The sequence below is a fragment of the Gorilla gorilla genome, chromosome 1, assembly GCF_029281585.2.
Source record: "Gorilla gorilla gorilla isolate KB3781 chromosome 1, NHGRI_mGorGor1-v2.1_pri, whole genome shotgun sequence".
NCBI lineage: Eukaryota > Metazoa > Chordata > Mammalia > Primates > Hominidae > Gorilla > Gorilla gorilla.
The window spans coordinates 39,710,229-39,730,328 of NC_073224.2; the positions used below are offsets into that span (position 1 = coordinate 39,710,229).

General features: G+C 51.8%; 1 protein-coding gene across 3 annotated transcripts in view; it reads right to left on the minus strand.

Annotated features, from left to right (window-relative positions):
- ITPKB (inositol-trisphosphate 3-kinase B) overlaps positions 1–20,100 on the minus strand; it is a 108,065-nt gene that overhangs the window by 18,608 nt on the left and 69,357 nt on the right. The window lies entirely within an intron of this gene.

Consider the following 20,100-nt stretch of genomic DNA (forward strand, 5'->3'; position numbering starts at 1 on the left):
CCAGCTAAACCACGGACAGCAGAAGCCATGTGGCTTGCAGAGGAGATGAGGGTGGTCCCGCCTGACAGGGGGACACACTGAAGATGTGGTCCCCACTCCTTGCCCCAAAGCGCCCAGCTGCAGCCCTCGGGGGTCAGTGGCGGCTGCTGGGTCCCCAAGGTGAAGTCAAGGTGAAATCAGCCTCCTTTGTTTTTTCTCTCTTTGCTAAGACTCAGCCGCTTCTGTCATCAGGTTTTCAAGTTAAAATCTATTTAAGGAGAGGAATTCTTCCTTACTAAACCTGGTAATTTTTATCCCCATCCCAGAAACTCTCACCCCACCGCCAAGACCAATTCTATTCTTAAGACAGGGCAGCGCCCCATGAGGCCATGTGACAAAAGGGCCGAGGCTTTACTGACAAGGGTGTTTTTCCTAGATCCTTCTGATGGAGATCGCCAAAGAAGGCTAGAGCCAGCGGAGGCATTTCTTATCTAAGCACCCAGAAGGCTGCATAAACAATCAGGGCACACAATGCATGAGGGCAACAATGGAGAAACCTCATTACACAAGATGAGCCCAGCAGTGGCTCGTGGGGACGCCCCTGCTCAGGGGGAAGCCATTACGGTGGGTCCAGGGGGAGAGTGCACAGCCGGTCACCACCCGTGGGTCACATCCCTGCAGCAGAGTTCAGAGAGGACAGGGGCTGACAGACTTCAGGGGTGGTGTGGGAGGAGGGGAGCCCAGAGTGTCTCAATCCAGGGCTCGCCCTAACCCATGCCATGTCCCCATCAGGGGAGAACACACATTGCACTGTTTCACAGTCCCTTCTGGGGCCTCAGTTTCCTGTGTCCGGTGAGGGACAGACAGCTGGTATACCAGGCTCCTTGAATGGATGGACACTCTAGGGCCCTGGAAAGTGACCTTCCCTCATCCCAACAGCAATGGCCCCTCCGAGGAAGACTAGAGAGGGCTACTCTCCCAGCTGCAGCGTGCCAGTTTATATTTTACGTATACAGGCGGAGGCAAATGAGCATGCATGGAGGAAGGGTCCCAGGACCCTAGAAGGCAGCTCACTGTGGAGAAGGAGGGGCTTACGGAGGCTGCACCCACCAGAGACAGCTGGGGGCCAGACTCAATGGAGAGAAAGAGAAGACTACAGCTGGCAGCGGGAGTGTGGGGACAAAGGCCTGGAGACTGGAACTGGGAGTGGTTGGGAACCAGACCTGCTATGGGCGTGGGGGCTGCAGGCAGAGGGAGACAGGTGAGCAGGCGAGGCCTCGGGAGAGCGTGGGGCGTTGAGGCAGGCCAACCTGGGCCCGAGTCCCGGCTCCCCTTTTCCTCCTCAATGACTGACCTTGAACAAGTTCTTAGTCCTTGTTTGTAAAAAGAGCGACACATAGATTCCCGTTCTCCCAGGAAATAAAGCTGTCAGGAGATGTGGGTACCAGGGTGTCTGTGGGAGGGTCTTTAGCCCTCTGTGTTCAAGGAGGGGACCCAGGTGTCTCTGAAGTTACTTCAAGAATGGTCAGTCCTGTGCTAGGTGGAGTTGCCGGCCTAGGTTCTGAACAATAAAGACCTTGGAGCCTGGGGCAGGGTCATGCCCATCCTGTTGGGGTGCAGCTCTCCAGAGACCCACAAGACACAGTGAGCAGGGGGCCTGTGACCCAGGAAGGTGAACAGATGCTGGGCGAGACAGTGTGGCTTAGCCTCTGCGAGGCCATTTGAAGCTAAGAAACTTCCAGTTCTTGGACCTCTCCCAGAGGCTAAAGACCAGGGGTCTAGAAAGGAGGGGTGCTCCAGGGTGGGGGTCTTCTGACAGTTCAAAGGATCCACAAGCCTCTCACATCGCTGAGCTCTGACGAAACCAGGCACCGTTACCGCTTGGCTCCCCTCTGCCCACACCTCCTCCATTTCTTCACCATGAAAATAGGTCCCACGTGGCCAAGGCCCTGAGCGTCGCCCGATCCCAAGGCTGCTCTGCCTGGATGAGGGCCGTGGAATATTCCACTTGTGAGAATGCCATGCACTTGCACTGGAGACCTCTTTTCTCTCTGCCAGTAGCAGCACACAGGGTTTCTCCGTGGTTTTTAAATAGCAGCACCCAGGCAGTGCCTAATGTCACTGCCAAGCAGTAAACAGAAAAAGCCATTTCCAGGTCCAGGCTGGGGGAAGGAGGGAAGGAGGGCTGCAGGGTGACCCCAACCACCCCAGCCCAGCCCCTAGGAACAGAGATAAACTAAAGGATGGGAGGAGATTCCAGAGAATCAATGTCCTTGTGATGGTCGGGGAGACCACAGCATCTGCCTCAGGAACCAAATCCACTCCAGGCACACACCGCTTTCCAGGAGCGGACAGGCTAACAGCCCTCCTTCCAAGCACTGGCTGGAGGAAGCCCCAGTCCTCAGACATGGACTCCAGGCCTCATCCCCCAGATAAGACAGGTAACAAGGCAAGAAAGGAGGACAACCCAGAAGAATCCCACCCAGAAGGGTTTATCCCGTGCCCCTCCAGCCCTCCCCTGTGGGAGATATTCAAGAGTGAGCTCTCCACAGCAGCCTCTGTCTCTTCTCTGTCTGAAATCAGACCCAGTCCCAGGTCTCCAGCCTCTCAAGCTGAGCTCTAGGAAATACAAAAGTGGCCTTCAAATGCCTTGAACGTGGTGTGGCAAAGGGTACCTGGTCCCCTGCCCAGGGCAGAGCTGGCCACCTGCTCCTGCATCACCTCCCAGTCATCAGGGGAATCGAGACATTCCTTGTGGACCCCTCCCAGAGTGCTCCCAAAGCTCCCTATGTGTGGCAGGTCCCTGCTGGCCTCCTGGGGCTGTAAGCCTCTCTTTGGCAGACCCGGGGCAGGTGGCCAGCTGACTGTGGCCAGCTCTGCTGTGACACTTACTTCCTCACACGCAGATGTGGGGCCGGCCTAGCCAGTGGATGTGCTGGGTTTCTTCCTAAGCTGGCTGAGTAGTACTGTGCAGGGGGACTTGCTGCTGGCCGGCATTGCTTTTGTCATCTCTCCGGGAGATAGGAGGGCCCATTTCTGCAGGCGTGCACCAGTACCATGGCACAGTGTGCACACTCATACCTGTTACCACTTATGGGGCTCTCGCTATGTGACAGGCCTGGGTTAGAGAATTATGGCCTTGTTCCTATGTTCTAGTTAGGAGTATTTTCTCCATTTTACAGATGAAAGAGTCTGAGGCTCAGCAAGTTACTTCTCCAAAGTCATCCCATTCTATGCCCTGCCAGTAGGTACCATGCACATGGGGAGCCTCTAGCCAGTTCACCCACTTCCGTGCCTATCAACGAGTGAGGGTCCACCTCTGAGTGCCCCTTCCAGTCTTGAGACAGCAGGATGAGGGGACAAGAGGCAGAAGACTGGGCAGGAAGGACAAGAGCAAGATTCCTCCAGGGCGGTTCCCCTGGACAGCCAGGGTGCCAGCCCAGTGAAGTTTTCTGGCTGCTCCGTTAGCAGAGGAGCCCAAGGCCCCTGGTGCCCCTAAAGCTGGCCACCGAAACCCCAGATACATCCCTCGCTGGGGCTGCTCAGGTGCCACTTCCGGTGCAGCTGTCAGATGACACAAGGTTTAAGCTCTCCCATGTGTCAGGTCAGAGCAGCCAGACACTTCTAGACTCTGGATGGAGTTCTGCACTTGTGATGTTCTTGGGGACACTTCGGTGGAAAGGAAAGCACCATGACACAGGGGTGCCCCTGGGTAGGTAAAGGGCAGCAGAGTGGGCTGGAGACACACGGCTTTTACTTTGATTCTGGGCGGGGTGGTTAAACCAACTGAAGACCAGGCATGAGGTCTTTCAGGTAACCCCCGGCCTCACAGGCTTGGATGCGAACCAGCTGGGGAACTCCCTAGGTGGCTGCACTCCTGGTTACAAGAGCACTGGTCTGAGCTTTGCTTAGCTGCTCCTCTGCAGGCAGGGTGGGCAGTCCCTGCTGCTGACATTTGTCACCCCTGCCTGTTGCAACCTGGACCCTGCTCTGTAAGAGAGTCTCGTGCTGAACTCCAGAAGCACAAGGAAAGATGGAGCTTCAATTCACTCAGAGAAACGTGGAAAGAAAGGATCAGAAAACAGCCGGACCAGGCTGAGGGAGGGGTGGTGGTGGTGGAGAGGGGAGTGATTCTTTGAAACTCAGAGAGGCCTGGAGACCTCTGGTGTGGTTTTGTCCCCTGGCACCCGACTTGAAAGAACTAAAATATTCAGAGAATGTGGAGAGAGATTTGTAGTGGGAGGGAAAAAATCTGACAACAAAACCCCAACCATCTTTGCATTGGAGGAGACAGGAAGTCAGAGGCGAAGGGAGCTTGAGGAGCCGGCAGACCGCAGCCACATTCCCCTGCAACAGAGAGAAGCCTGCCCCAGCTCCCGATTCTGCTCCCCACGTCACCTGGGAGTAGGAAGCCCTCGCCTTGGGGAAGCTCAGGGCATGCCACATTTTGTCTCCCTTTTCCTCTTCCCCTTTTCCCAGAAGTTCCTGGTCTGAAGAGCAGATGGGAATCTACTCCCTGGGGGCCAAGGCCTACACAGAATGATCTCCTCCTGCTCAACACACAGAGCCATAAAACAGACCCAGGGTTCTGTGGCAGGGGGGTGTGGAGCCTTCCTGGGCAAGCAGTTACTCCTCCCCACCTCCAGCCCATCCTTGGAGCTGTCCCGAGCCAGTGGGGCTGCCTGGGGAGGGTCTGATTCTGTGTGTTTTTCTGGATCAAGTTCCAACCCTCCCGTGATGCTAACGGTTCCTGGGTGACGCCATCCTCCCCGGGTCCTTCCCATCAGGCATCCTCAGTCATGCTGTACGGAAACACTGCCTTCAACAAATCAGAGGGCAAACGGGCATAACCTCCAGGTCTAGCCTTTGTCGTTCATAAGGCAGGCAAAAAAGGACTGCTGGGGACAGGGGAAGAGGAGGAAGGAAGAAGAGGAAGAAGAGGAGAAGAGTGAAGAGGAGGAGGAGGAAGAGGAGGCAGGAGGGAGGAAGAAGAGGAGAGAGAAGGGAGAGCAGGAGGAGGGTACGAAGAAGAAAGAGGAGGAGGAAGAGGACAGGGAAGAGGAGAGAAGAAGGAAGAGGAGGTGGGGAAGAGGGGAGGAGGAAGAGGAGGGGAGGAGGAGGAGGAGGAAGAAGAGGGAGGAAGGAGGGGAAGGAGGGACCCAGGTCTACCCTACTCTAGGCTGTGGGGATGTGTGGGCCTCTGGCCACCCCACTTACAAAATGCTTTAGCTATCATCAGGATCATCTACATAACATGCAAAATGAAAATGAGGGGTCCCTTGTCCAAAATTCAGTAAGAATGTCATGATGGGGAAAGCAGAACTTCACCAAGCTCGGGGCCCTTCTCAGGCCCTGTGACTGCTCAGCCAGGAAATGGGCCCTGCCTCCTGGGGAGGAAATGGCCCCCGTTAGGAGACAGCAGGTGACCCCAGGCCTGCAGACCTCTGTGGCCTGCTCACGGCCAATGACCAGAGGCTCCTCAATCCTAGGGCAGGGGAGGGCTCAAGGCCACAGGCACCCGTGGCTCTCTTTTCGGGGCTCAGAGAAGTCCCCTGGAAAGGCCTGGCAGGAGAGGTGAGGATGCAACCAGACCTCAGCCTTCTGCATGTTCTTCAGAGTCTGGCCTTGCTTCCTGTCCCTGCAGTGCTGTCTGAGCCAGTCAGTGGCCACTTGCCCAGCCCAGCCTTCTCCACAGGAGGCCAAGCCACCCAGGGCCAGCACTGTCTGATCCTCAGCTCAGCCCACATGCCCCCTGGGATCTGCTTCCTGTCTTCTTTCCAGCCAAATTCCCGCCCCTCCAAACCAATGTTATATTTCTCAGTGCAATTTGGGGTGGGTAGAAGAAAGGATTGTGACGCTGGGGGCAGACACCTGTATGTCGTGAGAACTGCAGGTCACTGGCAGCCCTGGTGACCCCCACTCCCAGCCACACATGGCACCATCTGCAGCGCACCTGGGCTCATATTCTCTCAGGCCTGTGGAGTTCTACAGGCAACTTCTTGCTCCACACACCTGTCCCCACGCCACCTTAGGCCCGCAAGGGTGTCAGCTTCTGCTATTAGGGACTTTGCAGAAGAATGACTGAGGATGTCAGGACTTAGCTAACTCCTGTGTGTATTTTAAAATGCAACCCAGAAACCCTCTTCCCAGGAAGCCTTCCCGTTGCCCCTCTTGGGTGCTTCCGAAGAGCCCTGGGCACGCTTCCATCCCAGTTCTTCTCTTTAACACAAGAAAGGGACCTTGGTTTACCCTGGTGGGCCCTCAGAGACCCCCAGCAGGTTTCCTGAGTGCCTGGCTGGGCAGGTGCCAAGCCTCACAGCATCCAGGAGGAGGGAGATCAAACTCAGCAGGTGTGGGAGGGGCTGCACTTGCCCATCTGGAGCCCGGTCAGAGGTTGCTGAAGAAATTTCACATTCTGGGCAGGTGCGGGCTCCACTTCATTTCCTTATCAGGGCCCTGACATTCCTCTCCCGGAAGCCACAGCTGTGCTGGGACAACTTCAGAGAAGCAAGGAGGACTTCAGGAAGGCAGCTCCTTCCAGTCCCAGTGTACCCCAAGACAGCTGCCCTTCCTCCAGCCCCCTTCTTGCTGATTTGGCCAGGCCCACAGTGGTTTCACCACCTTGCAAATTAAGGGCTGAAGCAACATACAAACCCCTCTCCCCCTCCATCAAGATCTTAAAAGGCAGCCCATGGAGTTGGATGTTGTTCTAGAAGGCAGGATGATGACGCAGAATGCAATTCAAGTGTAGAGGTTGGAACGAACCTTTGTTCTGCGGCCTTCCAGCTGCAGCATGGGCAAATCTCGGTGTACACTGGGCACGGCAGGTATCAATGCACACACCCTGCCCTCCCCATGCAGTCACCGTGAGAGCCTGAGCAGGTGACAGGCACAAACAGCTGCTCTGTAGACTGTCACAGACAGGCAAACCTTCCAGGCTCACTTTAGTTTTGCTTCTGTGTCTATTTTCTTAAATTGAAATGATTTTTTCCTCCAAGGCATAGCAGATTGGCAAGCATCCAACTAGGCACTTTCAGAGGGCCTGATCGTGGCCAGTGGCGATCAGATGAGGCTAACTGTGTGATTAATTGCTTACAAAGCTTCCCGTCCCATGCCCATGGCAGCTCCAGGAACTCATGGGGCAGTTCCTTAGGCCCCCAGATGTGTAACTTGGAAAGAGTCAGAGCCCAAGTGAGTCAATATCAGTTTCTGGTTCAAGTCACTGACGTTGCAAAAAGAAGAATGATTTCCCAAAGCATCTTATTTCACGTATGTGGAACTCTGCTAGGCACTGCCAAAGAAAGATATTTTCAAGGTGAATAATAAGATTGCTTGGCAAATTTCATTTTCTAAAGGGGGTTTACATTCTCTTCTTAGCCTCTTTCTCACCTGACTTGTTCCCTCAATTTGCTACTTTTTCCTCCAGCACTTCTCTTTTTATTTAAATAGTTTGATCACTTGGCTTTTATCTTTAGATAATCATAAAGAAAGAGTCTCCGTTTGTTGTTGTTGTTGTTGGGTAAAAGAGATGAGGGGAAATCTCTAAAATATCAGAAATGGGAAATGATCTCTGGACCCTCTAACACTCCGAAAACGGTATTGCCAGCCTAACTCTGCTGCGTTGTGTGCAAAGGGATCACGTTACATGTCTAACATAGTGTTAGATACTAATAAGCTAATAGCTCAGGTAACTCTCACAACACTGATATTGTTGTCTCCATTTTGCAAATGATGAAACATGTCGAGAGGGGTTTAGTAACTTGCAAAAGGTCACACAGCTTCCAGGTTTGTGCCACTTAATTCCAAGGATTTTGTCTCAGCCAACAGGATTACTGGGCTCCCATCATCTTTCTCAGACCTGGGGCTATCTGCTTCCCCACTAGTTATAAAATAGTCTCACATAAACAGCAAGGGCTTTGTCAGAAAAGTGACCTTTCAGATGGGGGAGGCCTGAACAAAAGCCTACTCTCCCCTCCCTCCAAGTCTGTTCCCAGAACGTCCTTACTGACACACGCTCAGGGAAGGCACATTTAACAAAGCGTCGAAAGTGGATGAAGAACGCCCCTTCCCCGGGGGAGAATTTGTTCTGTGTCAAAGCCTTTGTTTTGCTCTTGCAAAAGTCTGAGTGAGAGTCATTGAGTTTTCCATGTTTGGAAAAAATCCTTTTTTCCTTCCTTCTTCATTTGGTCTTTCTAAAAAAGCAGTTAGGGTTTCCCTAGTGATCATTATTTCCTTCACTGGGGAAAAGCCTGGTGCTTCTCCTAGGCTGCAGAGTGGAGGCGGTGGCCAACTTTGTTCATTGTATTCCCCCTGGCAGGGCCCAGCTGGGTTGGCGGCAGCTGGGTACAAGCCCAGGCAGGTAGGGGCCCCTGGCTCAATAGCTCCCTCCTGTAGCCCTGGTTAGAAACCTGGCTGGGGCCAAAAGCGAAACCTGCCCCTGCCAAAAAGGAGCTGGGAGGGAAGGAGGGGAAGGGCTTTCAAAACCAAGACACCAAGGATTGGAAAAATTAAGCCCAAGGACTTGGCAGGACAGGTAGCTCCGGCTAAAAATAAAAGTCTGGATTTAAGACTAACTGCCTTTCCCCCTTTAACAAACAAGAAAATCCCCCTAAATGCCAAATGCAAAAGCACTTTCAGAAAAGACCCGAGTAAGGCTTTATTTCATCCCCCGTCTCCACCCCCCGTGTGATGTTCCCGCAGGCTGGATGGCACAGAACATCCTCCACAGCGCTGCTCACCAGGCATGAGGTTCTTCTCCCCCGCCCTTTATGGAACCCATGAGCGTAGGGTAGGGATTACTGAGCGCTGTCGGGTTGGTGAAGTCCCTCCTTCAGAAGCAATTGCTGGGCCTGGGGCAGGAGAACGAGGATGATGGGTCCTTACCAGCCCCTGCAGACCGGGACCCCCTGCAGGGGCTACACGAACCAGCTCAGTGAACTAGCTAGCTAAACTAGCTCCAGGTGAGCACTCTGTCCCCTCCACACCCAATCAGGCTGCGAGGGCTGTCGGGTCCCTGGTTTGCAGTGCATAGACCTGGTCGGGCTGAAGGCTGGAGCTCCCAATCTGGCTGACTCTTTTTGAGGGACGCCACCATGGTCAATCGACCCCTAGCAGCACATTCTGGCCAAAGCCAGGAAAACCCTGAGTGACTGCCCAGCTGTCTCCTGATTAGCTGCCTTCTTCCTGTTGCAACTAGAGGCCTAGTTTCTAGGCCAAGGGCAGCACCCAGACTGGCACCCAGGGGGCCTCCATCATGGCCACTCTTCCTCTTCCACCATAAGCCCTAAACCCTGCCAAAGGAGGTTGCCCAAGGCCCAGCCGGCAAGGACAGGGCTCCAGGAGCAGCCCAGGGCCTCACCAAGGCTCCCTGACCACCCATAAGAGGGAGCAGGGTCCCTCCGGGATACAGAGCCACCCCCAGATACGGCCCCACACTCACTCTCTGGCGTGCCCACTCCAATCCGTCAGGGCAAGCCATCCCATACCTGCCCCACCTCCAGGTCTGCTGTGCAGGTGCTCTGCCCAGAAAGCTCTCCCTCCTCCCTTCTGTGTATCCACATCCTACCTCTCCTTCCAGCAGATCCCCTGGAATCTGCAAGCTGGCCCTACCTTGTCCCTGAAGTCTCTCAGGCCACTCTAGCCCCACGCCACTCCTGGAATCCTCCCTGAAGCTGGAGGGAGATGCAGGATGTGGATACGCAGAAGGGAGGAGGGAGAGCTTCCCAGCAGGGCACCTGCACAGCAGACCTGCAGGTGGGGCAGGGAAGGGAAAGGAAGCTGGGGTGCTTCGTGATTCTTGTGTGCCGTACCATGTCTCCCAGTGGCAGGAAGGCTCCTGGGGAACTGGGGATCTGTCCTAACCTTCTCTATGTCCCCCAGGCTGGACAGCCGGCAGGAATCCAATACTCCCAGCATCTGGCTGATAAGAGGACCCTGCGGACCCAGCACATGCTAAGGGCCCAGGCCTGGAAGATAAAGCACACCTACACCAAGGCTCACACTGCTTTATGTTCACCTGCTCACACCTGGATTTTTTCTAGAGACTTCTCCCAGTAGCAAGAGGGGGCATATTTGTGGGAATTTCCTGTTTGGTCTGCCTGGGTTTCTCTCCAGGACCCCACGGCTGGCAGCCTGGCTGGCCCCAGGCCCCAGGGGTCTTTTTCACTCAAGGGTTTGGAGGGCAACCTTTCACTCAGGTTAGTCACTGTTTGCTCACTCTCCCATCCCTCAATCTGTGATGCCCTTGCTGGCAGGCAGGGGACATCTCTTCGTGGGTATCCCCAGTGTCCTGCAGGAGCCAGGGACACTGGAGACACCAGCAAAGAATGCTCTTCCTTAGCGACTCTTTCAGGTCCGCACTCCTTCCCTCATCCACACTGTATAGGAGCTGGAATCAAAGGGGCCTGCAATCTTGCTAAACCAGAGTCTTTTTTTGGTTACTCAAGAATCGAGGTGTCCTTCACCCAAAATGGAAATGTTCCTAACCCTCCCTATTGGGCAGGGCCCAGCAAATGCTCCATCTCTGGTGAGAAGGTCATTAACTTGGCTCTTCCCTCCTCCTCTCTCCTGGATTCCATCCTCTTAAGAACTAAAAATAATGAAGGGCTAGAGGAGAGAGGCGAGAGAGGAAGAAGGCACAGGAAATGCTGTGCTGAACAGAGGCCTCGCAGAGCTCACACCAGGGGCCTCTCCAGGCCTCAAAGGCTGCTGGGCCCGGAGGCTAGGAGGGGACCAACAATAGGAGGAAACAGGGAGTGGCCAAGGGGGCCGGGGAAGAGCACGAGGCGGGTGGGCAGCCTTTCGAGGCTGACTTCCTAATGGATAAAGCCCAGAGGACAGAAGGGCTCAGCCTTTCCTCTGGGAAAGGGTGCCTGGGCTCTGCCCAGCTGGTTAAGGGCCACCCCTGCAACACGCAGCAGATCCTCTCCTGCCCTGCGCTCATCCACTCCTCCCCAGAGATTTTATTTTTACTTTGGTAAATGCAAAACAACAAGGCCAAGTTACAGAGGGTGGAAATTTACCAAAGGCCTTCACTGATCGGCAGACAATTGGCACTGAAGTTCTGGAACCTCCCAGCACCTGCAGAGTCCATCTTGGGCCGCTCTCTCAGAGGCGCCAGCCAGGGGACTCAGCCCCATCTCCACCCCCAACACACCTTCTTGGGAACAGCTCCCTGGTCTGGGGAGCTAGAGTTGCTTAATCCTTCCTTTATAGCCCACAGAGAGGTAAGGCAGGGCAGGAGCGCAGCCCATAGCATGCGAGCTGTTCTAGTGCCAGTTCAAGAAATAGCTCGTGTGCTTACCAGAGCCAGACACAGGGCTGAGTATTTGCTATGTGTGTGTGATAAGAGTCTCTCAACCCATCACAGAGGTGCTGTCACTGTCCCACTTCACAGATGGGAACACTGAGGAACAGAGTCATGAGACAACTTGCCCAAGGTTCTGTACATGTGTAGTCAGGCAGGCTGGCTGCGGATCCAAGCTCTTCATCACTCTGCTGGGCTGCCTCATTTCCTGTCATGTGGAACAGGTAACATTATAGCCAGATAAACTGAGATTTAGATCCTGCCACTCCTGGCTGGTGGCACTAGGCAAGTTACCAAACCTCTCTGAGCTTCAGTTTCCTCAACTACAAAATGGAAATACCATGTATCCTAAAGTATTGTTTTCAGGGTTAAATTAAATTCTCTGTGTGCAGTGCCTGGTACATACACAAGAGCACTCAACAGAGGCAGATACATATTGCATACCTCTCACGTATACTGTCTGGTCTGACCCCCTCAAGGTCAAGAGCCTATGGATCGGATGAACTGTATGGGAGACAGCTCTGTATGAGCCCAGCAGATGTTAGCAGTAGGGTCTGACCACCTCCTCTTCTATCCCTAATCCCAGACTTGAATCCCACCTTTCCACAAGGAAAGGGCAGAAGGTGTAGGCCATAGCCAGGAGGAAGTGGATCCCCAATGAAAAGTCCTATTCCTTGACAGAAACAGAGTCTTTCTGGAACTCCAAAATGCCCAGGAGCTACTTTCTAGTCGGGTGTGAGAGGGAATGCAAGGACGATGAGGCAGCCTGGCAGGGGAGCCACTAGAGGCTCTCGTGTTTCCTGAAAATCCCCCCACCCAAACCTCCCCCAGGGACCTGGGATCTGAAATAAGTAACTCTGCCTGTTCCCCGGGAGACTGAGCTGAGCAACAGGGACACAGGCAGCTCTGCCAGGTGGCCACAAGTGGAAACAGACTTCTTCATCCCATGCTGGAGGATGACATTTACAAAGCCAGGAATCTAAAAGGAAGTTTTCTGCAGAAAGTTCAAGAATCTAAAATGCCATCTTCTCTCCCCAAAGCTCTCCCAGGCACAGCCCTGCTAAAGGAAACACACTTACTTCTGTGTGAACAGCTCTTTAGTAACCCCTGGTACTTTTTCAGAGATTCCTGAGATTGAAAAAACTTCAGGTTACACATTTTAAAACCTTAGGATACTACTGGATATAGTAGAAGGGACAAGATTTCCTCAACCTCCAATTGCTAAAAGTTTACCTCTCTAGGCCAAGAACATTAATGGACAAAATACTGCCTTTTAATTAGTTTCTGGGAATGCAAAAAAGACCTTGTAGGAGATTTGGTTAAGAGGGTCATCCTGGTCTAACTCCAAAGCCAGAGTTTTGGGAACTCCCACTTAAGGAATTTCCAACAAGGAAACTTTTGAGGGAGGACTTGAATACCACATGACGGCTTATAAGCAGTTATCAAGCTACACTGGTGCAATTCATATTTCTGACAGATTATGCTGATGTGCCTGTGGCTAAATGGCACTCAGCGAGTGAGAATGCAGACTCGCAGAGAGAACCAGAAACCCCAAGCTGCTTTCCAAAGAAGCGTCTGCAGCCCTGCCCCAGCAGTGGCCAATGCGCAGCTCTGAATTCTGCTATGAGTCACCCAGCTTCCCTCTCCTGACCAGAGCTGTTCAGGGTAGAGACCCTGTGTCTCGGTTCAGCAGTCATGCATCTGTTCACGTGCAGACCTCTGGAAGCACAGGAAACGGGTTGCCAAAAAGGGACATCAGAGAACCCCCAAGTATGAGCAAGACTCATCAGCTCTCAGGGCTCAGCTGTCCCCCGGGTCATCTTGACGGTATGTGTGACGATATGTGTGATTTTCATAAACAGATTGACTCATCGCCCTTCCCCGTGCATCTGTCAACCAGGCCCTGCTAGTGGCAGTGGGTGCTTACTTAGCACTTTCCCCACGTGACGGGAGCCTCCCAGGGCCCCAGAAAGGCAGGCACCAGTCTCGCCTCCTATTCCCAGAGCAGCAAACAGGGGCAAAGGTGCGCTCCTAGGTTTGTGTCCCAATCGGGGCAGACCTTGGGGTCTTGCCCAAACTCCTACCCTGGAAGCCTGCACGCCCTACTGCAGCCAGGTTCTCCCGCCCACCGGGAGCAGGGACACCCTGAAACTGTTTCCTTCACTTCTTGCTTTAGGCTACAATGATTCAACATTTCTTTCTTTTCTTTTTTTTTTTATGAGACAGGGTCTTGTTCTGTCACCCAGGCTGGAGTGGAGTCAGTGGCGCAATCACGGCTCACTACAGCCTTAACTTTCTGGGCTCAAGCAACCCAGCAATCCTCCTGCCTCAGCCTCCCTAGTAGCTGGGACTATATGCATATACCACCATGCCTGAATAATTTTTGTATTTTTTGGTAGAGATGGGGTTTTGCCGTGCTGCCCAGGCTGGTCTTGAAGTCCTGGACTTCAGGTGACCAAAGAAGTGATCCACCCCCCACGGCCTCTCAAAGTGCTGGGATTACAGGCGTGAGCCACCAAGTCCAGGTTAACATGTCTTTTATATTGAGGTATTTTGCAGCAGCTTTTGGGATCATTACAGACAGCATGGGTTTTCACAAAGTGAGGTGAGGATCTCCTATGAGACAGGCAAAGAAGGGCTGCACCCCAGGTCCTTCCTGTCTTCTCCCTCAGATTTACAGAGAAGCAAAACCAAGAAACAGAGCGTCGACATCCATAGAGGCTGGTCCGGTTTTCTATCTAAGAGATCTTAAAGCTTGGCCCCCACAAAAGTCACTCTCTTGCCTGCACAGCTTACAGAAGGCTCCTGGTTCCCTTAGACTTGTTTCATCTCCTTCCTACTGAGTTAGAGGAAATGAAACATTATTGAGGGAATGCAAGCGGGTTATCTGAAAAATGTATTCTGGAATGATAGAGGCTGAAGAACGGGCTTAAATGACTTCTGGGAGTCCTTCCAGTCAGTGAGCCTGAACACAGGCACGAGAGAGGCACTTGGAGGAATGGTCTGCTTTGTGCAGTCAGGATTTAGGTCTCACCAAGCTTGGGGCCTCTAGGCTCAGGAGGCAGGAGCTGAACGAGAGCCCCCGACCATCTCCAAAGAGAGCAAACCTCCTTTGCAATGTCCATCTGCTGTGTGCCGGGCAGTACACGTATCCTGGTGGGACGAGGGGAGAGCCTTGGGGACTATGTCCCAGAGAGAAGGACTCCAGACTCTCACAATGACCACGGCCCTCTTGCAGGCTCAGCCCCTCCAAGGTCTCTGGGGAGAGCTCACATTTAGGAACTGTTAACATCATTTCTAGGGAACAGAACCAGCTGGCTGACTTATTCCCCTTAACTTTCAATGCTATTATTAGGGCACATCTGTCTCGGAGTGAAGTCACTAAGGAAAAACCCAGATGAAGAAAATATTTTCAGGCAGTCGTCATTTGAATCTTCGGAAAAGGAAGCGAGCTGATAAACTGCCAAAGAGCCCCGGGATTCAAGGTGGCCAAAGAGGCGCATGGAAAGTATTTGCCTTGGGAATGTGGGCAGCTGAGCTATTTACACAGTGTGTGGCCAGCACGACGCAAATGGACCAGAAGCTCCTAGAACTGTTTCCTCTTCCCTTTCCTTTCCCCCTTTCCCTTAACAGGATAGCCAGCCAGCAGAGGCTCCCTGTAAACCTGAGTCAGGAGGAAAGGCCGTGGGTGAGTGACTAGCAGCCAGATGATATAGGGCAGAGGCCAGCAGACTCACCTTGTTTGGCTACATTTTTTTTTCTAAATTAGTTGCTAACATTTAAAAATCAGATTCCACACAAAAATCCGAATTCCTAACTTCTCTTTGAAATCCTGGGCCTGTAATCCCGGACAGTGGCCCCTGCCTGGGGCTGAGCAGCAGCCACTTAAGATGGGACCTTCTCTTCCCCTGTCACTGGGTCCCGCTGACACAGGTCACCTGCCCGGCCCCTGGTGGCATTTGAGTTTGAGCCGCTGGATTTAGAGACAAAGGGGAAAGTGCTGAGGAAAGCCAAAGACCTCCACTGTAGTCTACTCACTGGCCATGTCAACGCGGGCAAGTCACCTACTTTGCTGAGCTGCTGTTTCTCCCTCTGCAAACAGAAATGAAAATGCACAGCAAGGCCTCATCCCGAAAACTGTAGGGAGGACTAGGTAGGAAAACACGGGACATGCTTGGAAACCTGAACACACACCATGCAAGTAAGATGTGGCCCTTCGGGTCTAAACGATGAAATAGAACACCAAGACAGGACGGGCCTCTCTGATGAGATGAGCCGCGGAGGAAACGACAGATCACACAAAAGCTACCTCGGTGGTCACCGGCGGGGGCTGAGATGGAAGCCAGGATTTCTAAACCACCCAGCCCTACCAACCTGGCCCTGCCTGCGGTACCACCTCCCCACCCAGAGAAGCGGAACATCACTGTGGTCGTGGCTGAGCAGTACCTGACTCTGACCAACCTCTGCCTCTAATTAGTTAGAACACAATTTTGAACCGGGGATGGTTGGCATTTGGGACTTGCAGCCACGGCCCAGCCCGGGTGAGGCGAGGAGACACTCACGGAAGCACCTGTGGTGGGGCCAGGAGGAAGCCTAGCATCCTGGCAATGAAACTCAACACTCAAAATGCTAGGAGTAAATCACAGGGCACTGTGGCCTCTGGGGATTTCACAGTGTAGCGGCCAACTGCATTCTGAGGGGTGACCCAAAAGCTCCTGGCCATCTGCAGTCTTCCCCACCAGCCTGCCTAAAAATGAAAGAAATGACAGACATGACCGCAGAGGGCTACCAATGGGCTTCTCAGAAGATAAAGAGAGGTTTAAATGATAAAGGCATCAGTCCTATAACTGCCCCAAAGCCCTCCTTAAGGCCACATGTGTAGAGCGAGCAGCTGTGATACCAGAAAGGAGCACATGGCACGGTGGGATCTGGTGCCTGTCATGGCAGCAATGACTCAGGCCACCCAATCAGGACAAGACTCAGCAAGGTCTGCCAGCTCCCATCAAGCCAGAGGCGCTCAGAGGGAGAAGCTGTAAGTGCTTGCTGCTCTCAGGAGCAAGAGGTCATCTTGCTTCTTACCAGCTCCTTACCAAGGCATCATATGTGACGGACATGGCTCCCTGGTGTCCAGGGGCTACAGGGGCTCTGGGCAGATAGAGCATGTGCAGCGTCATGCCCCAGCACACTGACCCCACAGATCTAATGGGACCATGCTGAACATATGAGGATCACAAATTCCATGGGAGACCCTAAGATCTACCCTCAGGGACAGCTAAGGAGATTCTGGAACAGGGCTGCCAAAACAGCCAGTCAATCATTAAAGTTCCTAATTTACCACCCTGACAACTCTCCCTATGGCCAGCACCCCTTGCTCTTCCTATCTCTCCAGGATCACAACAGCCTGTCCTGCCTTGGGTGTGCCTTCCTGCAACCCACTCTCCACTCATCAGCCTTGCAGACCTTTCTAAAACATCAATCTGATCATGCCAATTTCATCATGTCCCTCCCCTGCTTTAAACCTTCTGTAGCTTCCCTAAAGCCTGCAGGACAAAGACCACAGACCACACATGGACTCTCAAGGGCTCTCGCCTCTCCCCACCAATGCGTCCCTTCACTCCCTGGGCTGTTGCAAAACTGATCTGGTTGTGTCTGCCAACACACATCACACTGCTTCATGCTCCTGAACCTTTTGTGCTGGCCCCTCTGGCTGGAAGACCCTTCCCCTAACCTACCGAGAGAACTCTTCTTCATTCTTTACCATGCGCAATTATCACCTCCTCTTTGCACTTTTTGCCCAATGCACTCAAAAAGGCTAATCGCTTCTCCCCTATACGTCACACATGCATCTGCTTCTCTGCTGAGAGCACATTCATGTGATCTGGTGATGACATGAGTGTTACCCCCACTAGAGTGAGCATTCCTTGAGGATTGGAAATGGCCAGTTCATTGCTGAACCCCTAGGCCCTACCTGGCACACTGCTTTCCCAGAGTTGGGAATTGATAAATATAGGCTAACATAAACATGTGGGAACCCCGCCAAGACCCAAGAGTCTGGTTGAGAAAGCGGAAGAGTGCTCAGAATGCCTAGCCCTTACTGTGGGGTCTGGCTTAAGGGTGGGGTTTCTGAAGCAGAAAGGTAAGTTAAGTAAGGGTTGCCTCACACCCAGAGGCCAAGAACCAGAGGCAGCAGCATCCAGACTCAGCGAGGTCCCACAACCAGGGCCAGCCCATCAGGGAGAGAGGCAAACAAGAGGAGCTCTGGAACCAGGACCCAGGCAGGTAACCTGGGCTGGCTCCTGGACTCCTTTGTCCAATCAGACCACCCACATTTTCTGACATCAGTGCTGTCCCTGGATGCACTGGGCACAGCTGGGAGTGCTTTCTCCTGTAGATCTGGGATAGGGCTACAGGAATTCAGAAGAGGAAGCTATTACTTTGGGAGAAAAAGGGAAAAAATTAAGGAAGCTTCATCGAAAAGGTGACATTTAAGCTAAGTCTTAAAAAGATGAGGAAAATGTGTGTGTGTGTGTGTGTGTGTGTGCATGCGCACGAAGTGGAGGTTGGTATTTCAGGATTGAGAAAAGCATAAGCAAAAGCCTAGAAGCAAAAAAGCACCAACAGCAAAGCCAACAGCACAGCCAACAGCTTGGCTCAGCTCGGCTCAGCTCAGCACCAAGGGCCTGGCACGGAGCAGTTTGCCCCAGAGGGAGGCAAAAAGAGGGAAAATTGTCTTTAAGGAATTTAAAACAATACTGAAACTGATGGGCTTTTTATCATGACCATGAGCTGGCGATTCTGATTTAAACATAATCCAACACCTCCCCCAACAACCTTTTGTCTAATTCTAAACAATTGCTGCATTATTCTTGACTTTTAATAATATATGTAAGCTTCAAATTCACACAGACTAATTACCTTTTCATAAACGTTACGTTCTCTATGGAAGTTAATTCAAATAACTCATATTAATAGTTGCAAAGCCAGCCCCTGACACCCGTGGACTCAGCTACCCATGTTTCAAGAGCAAGTTCACAGGATTCGGTATCACTGGCACTCACTTTGGGGTGGCTCGTCCCCCGAGTCCTGTGGTACGATGTGTTCCTAAGCTTGAAGACCAGACCAAAAATAAAGGCTGGAAAAACAGTCATTGTAAAGACAAAAGAAATAGAACCTGGGCTATTCCATCCTCTCATTCTACCAGACCACTTGGGAGTTTCTATTTATGTTTCTGACTTTTCAACAATGAGATGTTAATCAGTCCTGAAGAACTGAAGAACAGGACTTTGTTGCAATGTCTGGAATTTACTGCGAAATGGGATTGTTGTGAATTTCTGCCAAATTTTATGTTTAAGATTTATCCTATTTGTATATCTGCTGTTTCAACCAAAAGAAATTTTTGAAAATTAACAGGAATAAAAAGTGCTCTGCGACCAGCTTTGAGGGAAGATAGACCAACAAATGCGGCTTTGTCTATTGATCATGATGAATAGGCAAAGATCAGTATTTACGAAGTCTGATCAATTTACAGAAGACTCAAAACCAGAAACTATAGTTTTTATTCATTACTGCTACAGACCACTATGAAAGTGTAACCTTTCCCTTTTTTCAAAATAAGCATTAGCGTCATTAAATTCATTACTCCCTGCCCCCCTTTTCTTATTGCTGGCATCATATACACAAAATTCAATAATAGAAATGTTTAACTGTCTGAAATTATTTTCTGGCCATTATCATCATCATTATTATTTATTTCTTAATTATTGAAATAATTTTGTTACTATAGAAGAGGGGAGTATTTTTAAAAATCTACTCCTGAGCTGGGCATGGTGGCTCACGCCTGTAATCCCAACACTTTGGGAGGCCGAGGCAGGTGGATCACCTGAGGTCAGGAGTTCGAGACCAGCCTGGCCAACATGGTGAAACTCCGTCTCTACTAAAAATACAAAAATTAGCCGGGTGTGGTGGCAGGCGCCTGGGCTGAGGCTGGAGAATCGCTTGAACCCAGGAGGCGGAGGTTGCAGTGAGCGGAGATCGCGCCACTGAATTCTAGCCTGGGCAACAAGAGCGAAACTCTGTCTCAAAAAAAAAAATGTACTCCTGGTGTAAAATATGCTAGATGCACCACTGATTCAGCTTCCCAACAAGAAGGTCCTAAGAGAACAGAAGGTGAGTCTTCTGGAATAACAAAGCCAACATCGCCACAGGCCTCAACTGCCAGGCTAATGAACTTGGACTACTGTCTCTAGGTAAATAACAGAGAAAATTACCAAGAACCATGACTATCCAAAACGTGAAAACTCAAAGTATCAAAAGCAAAGACACCTGCAAACCAAAGCAGAAGTCAAATAAACTGGAGAAAATATTTTACAAAATAAAGTATGATTGAAGGGTTAAGTTTTATATCAAAGAACTCAAACAAATGGGTAAAAACAATCTCAGGTGCCAGTAGATAACCTGGCAACACACATAATTCAACATACATATAATGAAATAATAATATATGTTTGCCTATTAGCAACAAAAAAAATGTTTGTTTTTTTGTTTTTGTTTTTGTTTTTCTGAGACGTTGTCTCGCACTGTCGCCCAGGCTGGAGTGCAGTGGCACAATCCCAGCTCGCTGCAACCTCCGCCTCCAGGGGTCAAGCAATTCTCCTGCCTCAACCTCCTGAGTAGCCTGGACTAGAAGATGCACGCCACCATGCCTGGCTAATTTTTGTATTTTTAGTAGAGATGGGGTTTCACTATTTGCCTCAGCTGGTCTCGAACCCCTGACCTCAAGTGATCCGCCTGTCTCACCCTCCCAAAATGCTGGGATT